This window comes from Trichoplusia ni, chromosome 14 (genome assembly GCF_003590095.1).
Source record: "Trichoplusia ni isolate ovarian cell line Hi5 chromosome 14, tn1, whole genome shotgun sequence".
Classification (NCBI taxonomy): domain Eukaryota; kingdom Metazoa; phylum Arthropoda; class Insecta; order Lepidoptera; family Noctuidae; genus Trichoplusia; species Trichoplusia ni.
Window position 1 is genome coordinate 8,481,374 of NC_039491.1, and position 12,079 is coordinate 8,493,452.

Consider the following 12,079-nt stretch of genomic DNA (forward strand, 5'->3'; position numbering starts at 1 on the left):
GTTGGCCAAGGCTGAGGAGGTCAGATAGGCAGAGGCTACTTTTGAACATTGTTGCTTAGCTTTATCCGGTTATACTGGAAGCCCCCCGTACCTTAACAAAGCAGGAAAAATTCTAGGATGAGGATTTTCTAGAAAAAATGTAGTGACGATACAAATTACATGACTCTACCTCAAATTGTTTTGATGCTTACCAATTCCAACTTAAACCACCTACGTATTTCAGTTAAGCGGTTTGATCTAGAAAGGAGACCTTATAAAGTCAATTGAGAATTCCTAGTGATAAAACTCATCAATTTATATTTATTTAGCTTGAAGCTCAAATGAATTAAAAGTGTATTAAGAAGGCAGTGAATGACTATTGAATTGAAGCAGTGAATAGTGCTAGGAATATACCTAGTTTTTTTCTGAAGTTTTCATTGCATTGACCAGTTTGAGAAAAAATAAATAAAAAACGTTAATACGAAGTATGAAAACTTCGAAAATAAACAAAGAATTTCAATAATATCTTTTCAAACGCAGTTCCTAGAGTTTCAATAGTTGGAATACTCGCTATGAAATAGTAACTAAAAGAAATACTTGAGAAGCAAACGAATGCCCTTTAAAGGCTATTTCATTAAAACTCTGCGAACTAAGATGATACTGCTGGCATTTTTCTAGCAATAAGCGAACTTTGAGGCACTGTCTATAGAAATGAGCAAGAAAGTTCCCAGTAACCGCAGAATTATTTGATTCCCTGCCTAACTGACTTTCAGTAGGAACAAAAATTGCAGACATTTTTGAAAGTTTTATTTAGTAGATAGGCATTGCCCATACGTTTTTAATAAAACTTATCAATATTTAAATGATTCGTTTTCTCAAGTTGTTTGTCATCTGTCACGTTAATTGAAGAATGTTAAAGTATTTTTTTTAATCGATATTTGACTGAATATTGACCTAAATAACTAAAGGCACTAATTAGTATGTAAAGTGTGTTTATAGTACACCTTCAGAAGTTATGTTGCCTCTGTGCAAATTTGAATGAGCTGTCAGTGAACTGGACAAATTGCCAGACACTACAGGCCCTCAGCCAAATGTTGCAAGCTTTGACATACTTATTTTACGTATACATCATATAGCCTCGAACAAAAACGAGCTCTGCTTTTTCTAGTTTATTTCGGAAAACGTATCTGAAATAAATAAACGGGAAAAATGTGAATGTTTTCAGTTATAGCGTTCTATTGAAAAATACCTGGAAATCAAGAGCGGGAGTTAGAAATATATGTACATTTATTTTACATATTTCTAGTTCCGAGATATTTCTCGTTATCACAACATGTATATTTACAATTCCAAGTAAATACATGAAGCCTTAGATGACAGATCCGTTATTAAATATTTATTTTGAGATGTTAAATTAAAAGACAAATTCTGTACGAGATTTTTTTTCCGTTGTATTTACTATGAGCCTTTGTAACAGGATTGCCATTGGGTGAGCGAAACGAGGTTATGTGAAATGTAGCCCTAATTTTGTCTAGCTTGCCTTAATAGCTACAATATGGATTATAGTCCCGGCAAATTCCAACTTTTAATGTTTAGTATGAGATAGTTTAAATAAGAATAGTTAATCTTATTGTATTTTTACTAGTACCCGTATGGAGAAATATCCATCAATCCTAAATACAACAACACATCTGTGTAGTTAATCCTTTGTAAATCGATACACGTTATTCATTATTTTCTAGGTGGAAAACCTTTGCCCTACATTGGAAAATAATTACTTTGTTGACAATCAAACATAGCCCAGTTCACAAATTTTTATTGTTAGTGGACTGGATAAATACTGGTTAGAAAAACGTTTTTTATTGACATTAGAGGAAAAAACTTTACTTATGTTTTAACAGTTTCTGCTCGATGTGAATTTGTTTTTACTAATTGATATTCGGAATGTAGTGTGGTGTGCCCTAATACAATGTTTGGTTTTGATGATGTTTTTGTTTTTTTTTTGGGTTTTTTACATAACTTTATTATTACATTTAATTTAATTTAATTTACGTTGTGTACTGGACTTTATCGAATATAATGGCCCCTTCATCTATACTCTTTTGTACTTAGGTACATTATGTGTAATTTTCTTTCTTCTTCGTTTTGTGTTTTCGATCTTTATGAAACAAGGAGGTTTCATATGAAAATATGAGCAAATACAGATAACAAGTTATAGTAGATGATGTCTGCACTAAAATGTATTGCAAGCTGAGATAGAGCATAGCATGCTCGTGCAGTAAAATTAAGCACTAAATAAGCCAAGATTACAATAAAATTTGCCTTTCATATCACAAAATATCAAAGAACCTTGCAGCAATAGTAAAAGCTGAGCAATATGAAAACGTTTATAAGACAAGTTCTTTTAGGAGAGACGACAATCATATCCGGAATATCCATAAAAAGGGAGATGCTATAAAAAGGGCATTAGTCCCTTCATGTTTCTGCTGACGGTACATTCGGACGGTTAGAATAGAAATGTTATATTCTGACCACATTTGCATAACTTGCTCCCTATGATAGTAAGGGTTTTATAGTACTCATATTTATCACGTCACAAATTTTTCGCGGTCTCCAGTAATTGTTCGCTTGAGTTGGGATCTTTGCGTTTGGAAGGAAGATTTGGTAATACTTTAACGACCGATATTTAGGTTAAGACAAGTTTGTAGGTATATGACAGGGCAAATCTCAATTTGAACTTATTGATCGCTGATCCTTCAAACAAAATATAGACTGAACATTTTAGAGAAAGAATATTTAAATTAAAATAAAACCGTTTTTTAAGAAACTCTTGTGAATTTAATGTGTACAATGGTGTAAAGGTAACATCGCATCTTTTTAAAATGAAATACAAACCTAGCTTGAAACTCGTATTATTTCAAAGGTCTCCAAAGCCAAGTCAAATAAACTGAAACACAAAAAAAAAGTTTACACGTTTTAAAAGTCACCTACAATTCGCGTCGACATTAGCTATGTATAAAATGTTACGACATGCGCGTTAACCCTGTAATCTACGTGTGTGGTCTCGAGTACAAAATGTAAATATTAGTAACATAACGTCATGATAACGTATCCGTGCACTTCCTGCTAGCTGGTGTTAAATTAATCATAATTAGGTTAAGATTATGTTTGAGATAGAGATTGTTTGATTTGTTAAGTTACGCGTCTGGTATTTAGGTCGGGATTTGGATAGTCGATCAAGGAAAATTTTACTTTATGAATGTTCTAATTCTGATTATCGTTTCGAAAGAGCTGCTATTGACTGCACTGATAGCCTAGTGGTTGAGGTTACTAGGTACGCCAAACTCAATGAGCGTGACGTATTGCGGGTTCGATCCCTGCAAAGCAAGCATTTTTTTATTCTAGAATGCTTGCCCTGAGTCTGGGTGTCTTTGAGCATGTTATTTAAATGACTATGAAACCTCCGCGACTAAAATTAAATTCCTTATTACAGGAGTCGATTTAAAAAAACATTTTATTCCAAGCCTTGTGGGCAGTTAATATGTAGGTACGTAGGTCCTCGCTTAAAGGTAAGCTATCATAAACAACAATGTAAATAGCCTATAAATACACATTACCTCCACAATTCTTCTGTGACTGCAATCCTCGCCTACTATAAGTGATTAAAACATATGAGACGACCATCCTTCTGACATAATCCCTACGTCTTTACGACACCCACTGGTATCACAGGCCGACCGAGCAACACGGAACTAAACGACAAATAAAAACTAACTGGGAACAAATGGAGGAGGAGTGAAAGTAGGGATTGGTATCCTCACACTATGTCTAGTTAGTAGGTGGGTAGAAGTAGTAGAGTAAAAAGTTTCGATACCTTTCTTATGGGATGACGAATTATTTTTTTGACAAATGTTTCACCTTTTGGCCAGCTTTTATTGGCACAAGGCACAGGGAGCCCCTTCGTCGATACTGATTTAATATTACTACTTAGTAAGTTTTTGGTTTCTGGACAAATAGAAAAGGAAAACAAAAGCTTGAAGGTCTAACATCGCAGTAGACAAACGTTTTTTTTTTAATTTCATAATAATATTATTTCCCGTACCTACTTGAGAAAAGCACTTAAATTTTAATCTGCTCTGTAGTTAACTAAATACACTTCAAGAGACAAATGACATAAACTTTTGTAGGATTAGTTCACAACGTCAAACATATTATTACCTAAATCGCCTTGAGATTTATGTAGCCCTGGTACTTTTCGTTTTACGACTACCAACATTCTGGCGATGACAAAACTGCGTGAGTCATCGGACATAACTAATGATTCTGATAACCAGATTAAAATATGTATTATCTATATCTAGGAAACCTTCATAAATTGTTTCCGACAATTTTCCTAATAATTCTCAGATGAGATGTTCCGTGAATAAGTTAATAAATATGAACAAGCTGATTGCTTTCTTACGAAAGATTAAAGTAGAGAAGAAGAATGTGATAAATGAATCTTAGGAATTTTATCCTTTTTTCCTAACAAAATAAATTAAGTTCTGTTTTTACAGGCCAGAATTTTGCACAATTATTTATTATGTATTTTGAAGCTTGTTTATTTTATTAGGTACTGTAGCTAGATTGCTTTAGAAAATATATTAATCATGATCACAGTAAATCACCGCCATCAATAAGTACTGTAACAGTTCACGTTTTAAATAAATTTTTAATTGTTTCAAACCAAAAAGTTTTTAATCACTTTTTTTCGTAACAACGGCCAGATACGTAACGGCTTTAAAATATAAAACCTTTTTGGCTTTACCTGTATAGATTTACGCAGGAGTTTCCATTTTCAAATGAATTAAACATTGTTAATAAACGCGACGCTTGATGATGTTGTTGAATCAATTAACCCTTTTGGTGTTTTTTCTACATGATAAAGGTCTGACATTTTACATTTTGTTTATTCAATGGTAAATTGATAAAAAACAAACTATTTTGACTGTAGTATTTTATGTGTAAAGAGACACGAAATTTCCAAAGCCATATCATCATAAAGAAAAGAAACGTACTGTCTTCATCGCCTAATGCTTGCAGGTATATCAAACAGCTGATATTAATGACCTACAGTAGGAATAGGACAACCGACACAAGTTTCAACCCCCGGGGTACACTTGCCGTACATTATTATGTCAACAAAAATGTCTACTAGCAATATATGTAGATATTATTAAACCAGACTATAATAATTCTATTGTTAGTTTTTTACTTGATTGATTATAATTTAATTTTGAAATTTTATAAGGTTAAAGTGAGAAGCGGTAGTAGATAGAGACAGATGTCTTATAAAAGCAATACTGTCGCGACATTTTAAAAATGGCTTGATGTAGTTAATATGTTCAGGCAGTCACAGTATCATTTATACCTACCTAATACGTATTGCCACATTTGCCACGATCCCCTTCGTAATTAGAAATTGGTAAACGCATTGAAAACTAAAAACATAAATAGATAAATCCCGAAACAGTTCACTTCCTTCTAAGTTATCACTTCCTCTGTTCATCTGTCTCCTGTATTTCATGAACTGCAAAAGTTAGATAGGTGTATTTTACAGACTACGCACTTCTGCAGCCGCTATAACAACAAAAATTAAAATCGGTATCGAAGTTAAGTCTTTTTGAAACGTAGATTTAATTGGTGACCATTTTCTCGCACTTTGGATTTTCTTCACTCAACTTATAGTTCAACTCACACATGACCGGTTATTTTACGGTCCAGTTAAAACTATATCTTGGACTATAGATAGTTGATCTGTTGACAAGTTTTAGTACAAACGGTATGTCTCGGCAATAACTCGGCCCTTTATTACGGGGCCCTTATCCCTACAATTGCGAACTGTTAGTGTATCCTAACCCTTCAGAGGTCGTAATATCTATGATATATGTACGTACAATAAATTTAATGGTTACCTTATATCCAGTTACAGATTACCTAATTGATATATTGTGCTGGCATATTGAGTAAGGGAGTGTTACTTAACTTAAGCCTATTATAATGAAATATGAGGGGAATTGTTAAGGGTATGTTCTTAATTTTCTTACTCTATTTTCTTTTTATTCGTACATTAAAACCGCGTCCCTAAAGTCGTTTTTTTTTTAAATATCTGTTGTATTGTCTGAATATCAACATCTTGGGAACCACCTTGGAAATTTTGTTTCCTAAAATACGTAAATATGCGAATGCAAATGCGATTTTGCTACTTTTTGTCACCTAAACTACTTAACCGATTTTGATAAAACTTGCTATGGTGACAGCTTAACTTCACCGCCGACTTCCAGACAGGCAAATCCGCGAGCGAAATCAAGTAAATAAGTCTACAGATTCAAAATATTTGCTTAATCACTATTCGTTGGTAATGTTGGTATCATAAACTTATGTATCGGTATTTAGTGTAATACTTAGCATGTATGTGGCAGACGTTAGTTGACGGTAAGTCGATAATCATCGATTACGTCACCGCATAACTTACACTTTGATATCATAAATATTTGATTTTAAATCAAGTGTTGGTTAATTAGGTATGTTGAAATAGGTTTTCATGATTGTTAAATTATACTCTTTATTTCTATTAAAAATATGATTTTATGAATCCATTAACAATGGTGTGATTTTATGTCCTATAAACGCCATTTATGGTTATTTTATGGATTTTTAAAAGGCTGATTTTAAAAGCTAAATTTGTACCAGAAATATTTCGCGAGCGATATTAATAATTACCTATTAATATATAAACTTTTATGTGTCACAAAATTTATCAAAAACAAGCAATTAATTTCAAGATACTCTAAAGACAAAAAGACCATATTCAAATCATTATACTTACATAGTCAAAAAGCAAGCCGCTTTGTATACTATTTGAATAACAAACAAAAGAAAAAAATAAAAGAGAATCTACGAATAGCGGCATTATCGCTAATAGCGATCTCTTACAGACAACCTTTTCCACTTAATCTTTACAAAGGAAATATTACAAATACGATAGGAATGGAAATGTATAGGTTATTGTGGGCTTACTGTTGTAGCCGATAACCTTTGTGCTAATGTGTAATGAAACTTGTCGTTACAGTTATTGTGTTGTATGTACACGTTTTTTTTATATTTAAACACGACAAGGGTTCTTTATGATCGCTAATTTGAACGTAAATTGATTTAAAAAGCAGTTTTCATTTCAAACTATAAGTTTTTCACCATAAACATTACGCGCTGAATAATTAAGAACGCATTTGAATTTGCAATAATAAATGATGGCGTATAAGCTAAAAAAATATAAATAATATTTTTAAAAAGATATTAAAATGTAAATATATAATAAAAAACTAAAGTCTTAGTTCAAATTTTCAATGAAGGCGGAACTAAATACCTAGTCAATATTCTGACGTTATTAAAACTAAAGTGATGAAAAAAAACACTGGCAGTGTCAAATTGATAGTGCGTATTAGAGATTAGTAAAAAATGACAAATGACATTGGACAGAACCTTAACACTAATCGGTTATTACATTACCATAAACAACGAGTTAGCGAATAAATCATAAATTCCAGACATTTAGACGTATTCACAGCTAAGTGGCGGACTGAAAAGGGTTCTCCCTAAAAACATTTTCTCGCCACCGTACAAACAATAGCTTTCTGAGGGAAACTTTTCCATTTGTACAAAATCCTTTTTAGACTTCTCGACACAAAAGGTGAAAAATTAAACCTCTTATAGCCGATTATTAGATGTAACTTCGGAATCGTCTCTAATAAATACTGTGGAGTATTCACAGTATTTATTGTGACAATATTTATATTGTTAGCTTATTTTAAATTAACTATCAAAGTACACATGTTTCTCTTTAATGCTACTTCATTTAGACTTTTTAATACTATATAATCTTAGTGTCGTGTTAGTTTCACAAATTTATAAAACATACACAAAGAAGACCGAGAACAAAGTATTCGTAGATCATTCAATTTTTTGTCGGTACAAACACTACAGTAATATTGACGTGGTTATTTTAGAGCTAATATATAATAACATCAAGATGTCACTATATATACCTTATGTACTTTTAGAGCAACTCGTGAAAAATCAGAACTACAAAATCCGAAGTAGCCATATCACCGCTTACCTACCTTAATAATACCTCCAGATTTTACAGCATAATTCAAGTTCGACCCCACGTAATACTTCAGATAGATTCATGAGAGCTACACAAAAATCCTTTCACCCCAATGTTCATCTCACCAAAGTTGTGAGGCATACGTTCGCAATAACACGTAGATATTAAAATGATAAGGTACCGCCATACTCGTTCATTGAACTTCATAGAGCTACGAACGTCAGAGACTCGTCAGAATATTAATGGCACATAATATGTTCAGAATACTTGTTACAACTTTTCCCATTATGCTACTCAGATTTACAGCAGGAAAAATGTGTTTGACGCGAAAAGGCGCTCGGTAAAATTCTGTGGAAGTTCGTCGTGTAATGTGGATGTAAGCGATGATTACCAGTGCCTGTCAATTTGTTTCATGCCTTGCTCACACGCCGAATATCCAATTTAATACATTTGAAAAGTCGCGGTCGCTGTAACTTTTTACGGGTGCTTTTTTATCCAATATGATTGAACTGTTCAAAAGGAATAAAGTTATATTTGATGTGATGAGAATACCCGATTAGCAAAAAAAGTTATGTGTGTTTTAATACTTCCTGTACCGAATCAATAATATTCGTGGTTTGTATTTTATATTCCTTGGTAGGTAGAAATTCGATCCTGACTTGAAATAAGAACTTCACATTTTAAAGCTTCTTTTTAAAACCAAACTCTTAAAAAGTAAAAAAGATCGTTTTACGAGAATATTTTATATTTTAATTCGAAACGATCGATGTTGCTTCGGGTTAAGCACAGTTTTGATTAGTTCTGAAACGCTTTCTGAAAACTTTTCACATAAATGCTTTACCTTAACCCCTGATAAAATTACTGTCTTTAACGACAACTCTAAGCCAACTTATAGCCTAATTATAATTAGATAGAACACTCAAATTATATTACTTAAAGTTTCATCGTTAATTATTATGAAGATATTGTGATTCTTTTAATGAAAAAGTTAGTCTGTAGTTTCTGAAACGAAATAGTTCGAGATATTAAAAGTATTTCTACAGAAACTTTGTACGTTAAAGTAATTAAGGTACGTTATTGATCGATATCTGCTAATTAACATCTACATATACGCAACTACTGAGTATTTTTCAAAAATGAACTCTAAACAAATTGCTATAAAGGATAGTTTCGAATAAACACTTAAACATATAGGTAAGAAAACGTTTAACGATATTTCCTATTATATTTATTACCTTTTATTTGCATACTCTCAAAGCAAGCGAGTGTTAGTGTAGTCGAGAACGCACTTATACGCCGCTAGCTGACGTGTCAGACAAAAGCACCAGTTCTCCTTAAAAGCCCTATTGTAACCAGCATTGTTTGGCTCCAACCCACTAAAAGGGAGGTAATCGAAGAATTTGACCTTTCACTACCATTTGTCTGAGAAATTAAAACGATTGTTTGAATGGGAATACTATAGAGTATAAATAACCAAATAACTGTGTAGGCGAAATAGTATTTTTTTTAATAAAAGCACAATTTTCTACTTAACTAGTAATATTATTAGCATAAAGAAAATGAATAAAAACTTGTAATTTTTCGCTAGTTTACTGTTGCATCTATGAACAATGGGATTTGTAATAATGTCATTCAAAGTAATGCTCCATAAATTTTCACTTTAATTGGTAATATGTTACATCATTGAAGGTTTAATAAAACTTATTTAAATAGTTGAATGGTCATGAAATCTTACCTTTTAAGTTCACTAAGGTTGTGGGTCAACACGCCTCTGCTTTTGTCGGGGTGCCATAGTATTAGTAGAAGTCAGTACCTAGTAAAGATTATGTAGGCGGACGAACTTCTCATTTTTTATTTATTATGTAATAATGGAGACGAATCCTACACAATCAATATTGCAATATACATAACTTAATTCAAATGTGTTTGAGAATAAGTCGTTTCGAAACACAATTTACTCTATAAACAATTTTATTGTAACTGATACCAATTTTATCGGCAAAATAAACGCATAATTGTATAGATGGAGCATAAAATATTCTTATCAGCCTCGTAATTTATAAAACAGTGAACGTACGTTTGTATTTTATGTTTTGGAGGCGTATACAATGTGTACAGTTTGGTGAGCGCTATCAGTGCTCTGAATGACGGTGATAAAAATAGCGAGCACATGTGTTGGGCGCCAGATGCCTGTGACCTTACGCTCCGTCCGTTCCATATGCACAACAGACTATAAATATTGGCAGCGTTTCCCTGTTTTCCACACTACATTTAAGTTTATTACGAAACAAAAAGCCATTGTCTTTATGACAGGCGATAACCTTGAAAGTGGAGGTAAACGAAGGTGATGTATGATACAATAAATCAATACAAATGTAACACTGTTTTGTGATCGATGAGGCGTAACGCTGTAATATTAGTATTCGGTCGGGTATTGAATATACTGACCGGCCTAAGATTGGATTAGATCACAGCTTAGGTAATATGGAAGCAAGGGTATTAATTTGTTGTTTGTGTTTGAGATACCTGGGTATAAACCATACATGATATTGATAATTGGGAAGAGAAGTATTAAGTTTCACGGTAAAAGTAATCTACAGTAGAGTATTTAATAACAATTGAATCAGTCCAAAAGGTAGTTTAAAAAACTATAACCTCTTTATAATTTTATGACATTAATATAATATGAAGATAGGTGGGATGAAAGTAGAAGCTACTAGGGTCATTTTTCGGTTAAAATTTTACTAAGTGGCGATATCACGATGAAAAAAACGCTATCCGTTTGTGTTAGTTATCCGTATTTTTCCCGTTCGTCTTTAAGAAAGTTGTTATGTTCATACACTCATCTCCTCAGGGATCAAAAATTACAAATAAAACCCGATTAAATGACATATAAGTATTTGCCTCACAAGCGACCCTCTTAACTAGGTACTGTTTCTTCAGATATTCTGAAGATCGCACCAAATTTCGAAAGTTTCCTTTTTTATATATTTTTTGTGGATTGTGTGTAGTTGTGGACAGTCCAGTACTTAATTATTCATCGCTGCGGAATATTGAATGGACGTTCGTTTGCAGGCAATATTTTGGTTTTATTTGTGCATCGAACAATGAAATGCTATTCTCAACTATTGAATATTCCATTTCGACGGCTTTTTTTATACTTTCGGATTGAAACGAAACATGTGCGCGAAACGCGAAATTGTTATACTCTAAAGTTCTAACTTTCACAAAAAAAAATTGTTTTTTTTTCACAAATATTCCAAAAAAGAAACTTTTTTTTCTGAAAAAATCCAAGCAAAAACAACCAATTATTATAAAGTAATTGGAAGTTATCCGTTTGATACAATTACATGTATAGATCTATTAACAATACTAGATTGCCTAGGTTTTGACCTCCGTGGAGATCGGAATTACCTGGAAAAAGCAAGGTTGTGTCATTGTTACTGTATTATAACATAATATATTTCCAATGTGGAATTTTTTATGAGTAATAATATTACGTACATATGTTTTCTGATCAAGAACAACAGTGGCAGGTCCAAGTATTCATCTTAATAAAGCAATGTGTTTTTATAAACAATATTCTGAATTGTTTTTTATGTGGTCTTGAATAATAGAAGATGAAGTTTAAAATTAATCTTTTTTAATTAAACAATTTTTAAGAACTTAGGTGACCTGAAGTTAAAAGTTCCATTTAAACTAAAATTCTTTCAACGTGAAAGCTTTGTAGGTAAGTTAAAGACCGTTGAAGTGCGAATCGGGTATCCCATTCTGAGAAATAGACTAAAGATACAAAAATCAGTTGGGTGTCAAATGAATTTGTAAGATCCCACGTTAAATGTTTGTCTCACTCTCGAACCTAACCTTGATCTTTGTTTCTTAATTTGTTGTTATTCTCACAACTCAAATACATCATCTGTAAAAACGACAACAGTCCACCTATCACGATTCATG

The 12,079-nt window shown here is 32.5% G+C and overlaps 1 protein-coding gene across 10 annotated transcripts in view; it reads left to right on the plus strand.

Moving 5' to 3' along the window:
• The window catches only part of LOC113500407 (sorbin and SH3 domain-containing protein 1-like), a 147,252-nt gene that overhangs the window by 83,509 nt on the left and 51,664 nt on the right, over window positions 1–12,079 (plus strand). The gene's annotated exons all lie outside the window — the stretch shown is intronic.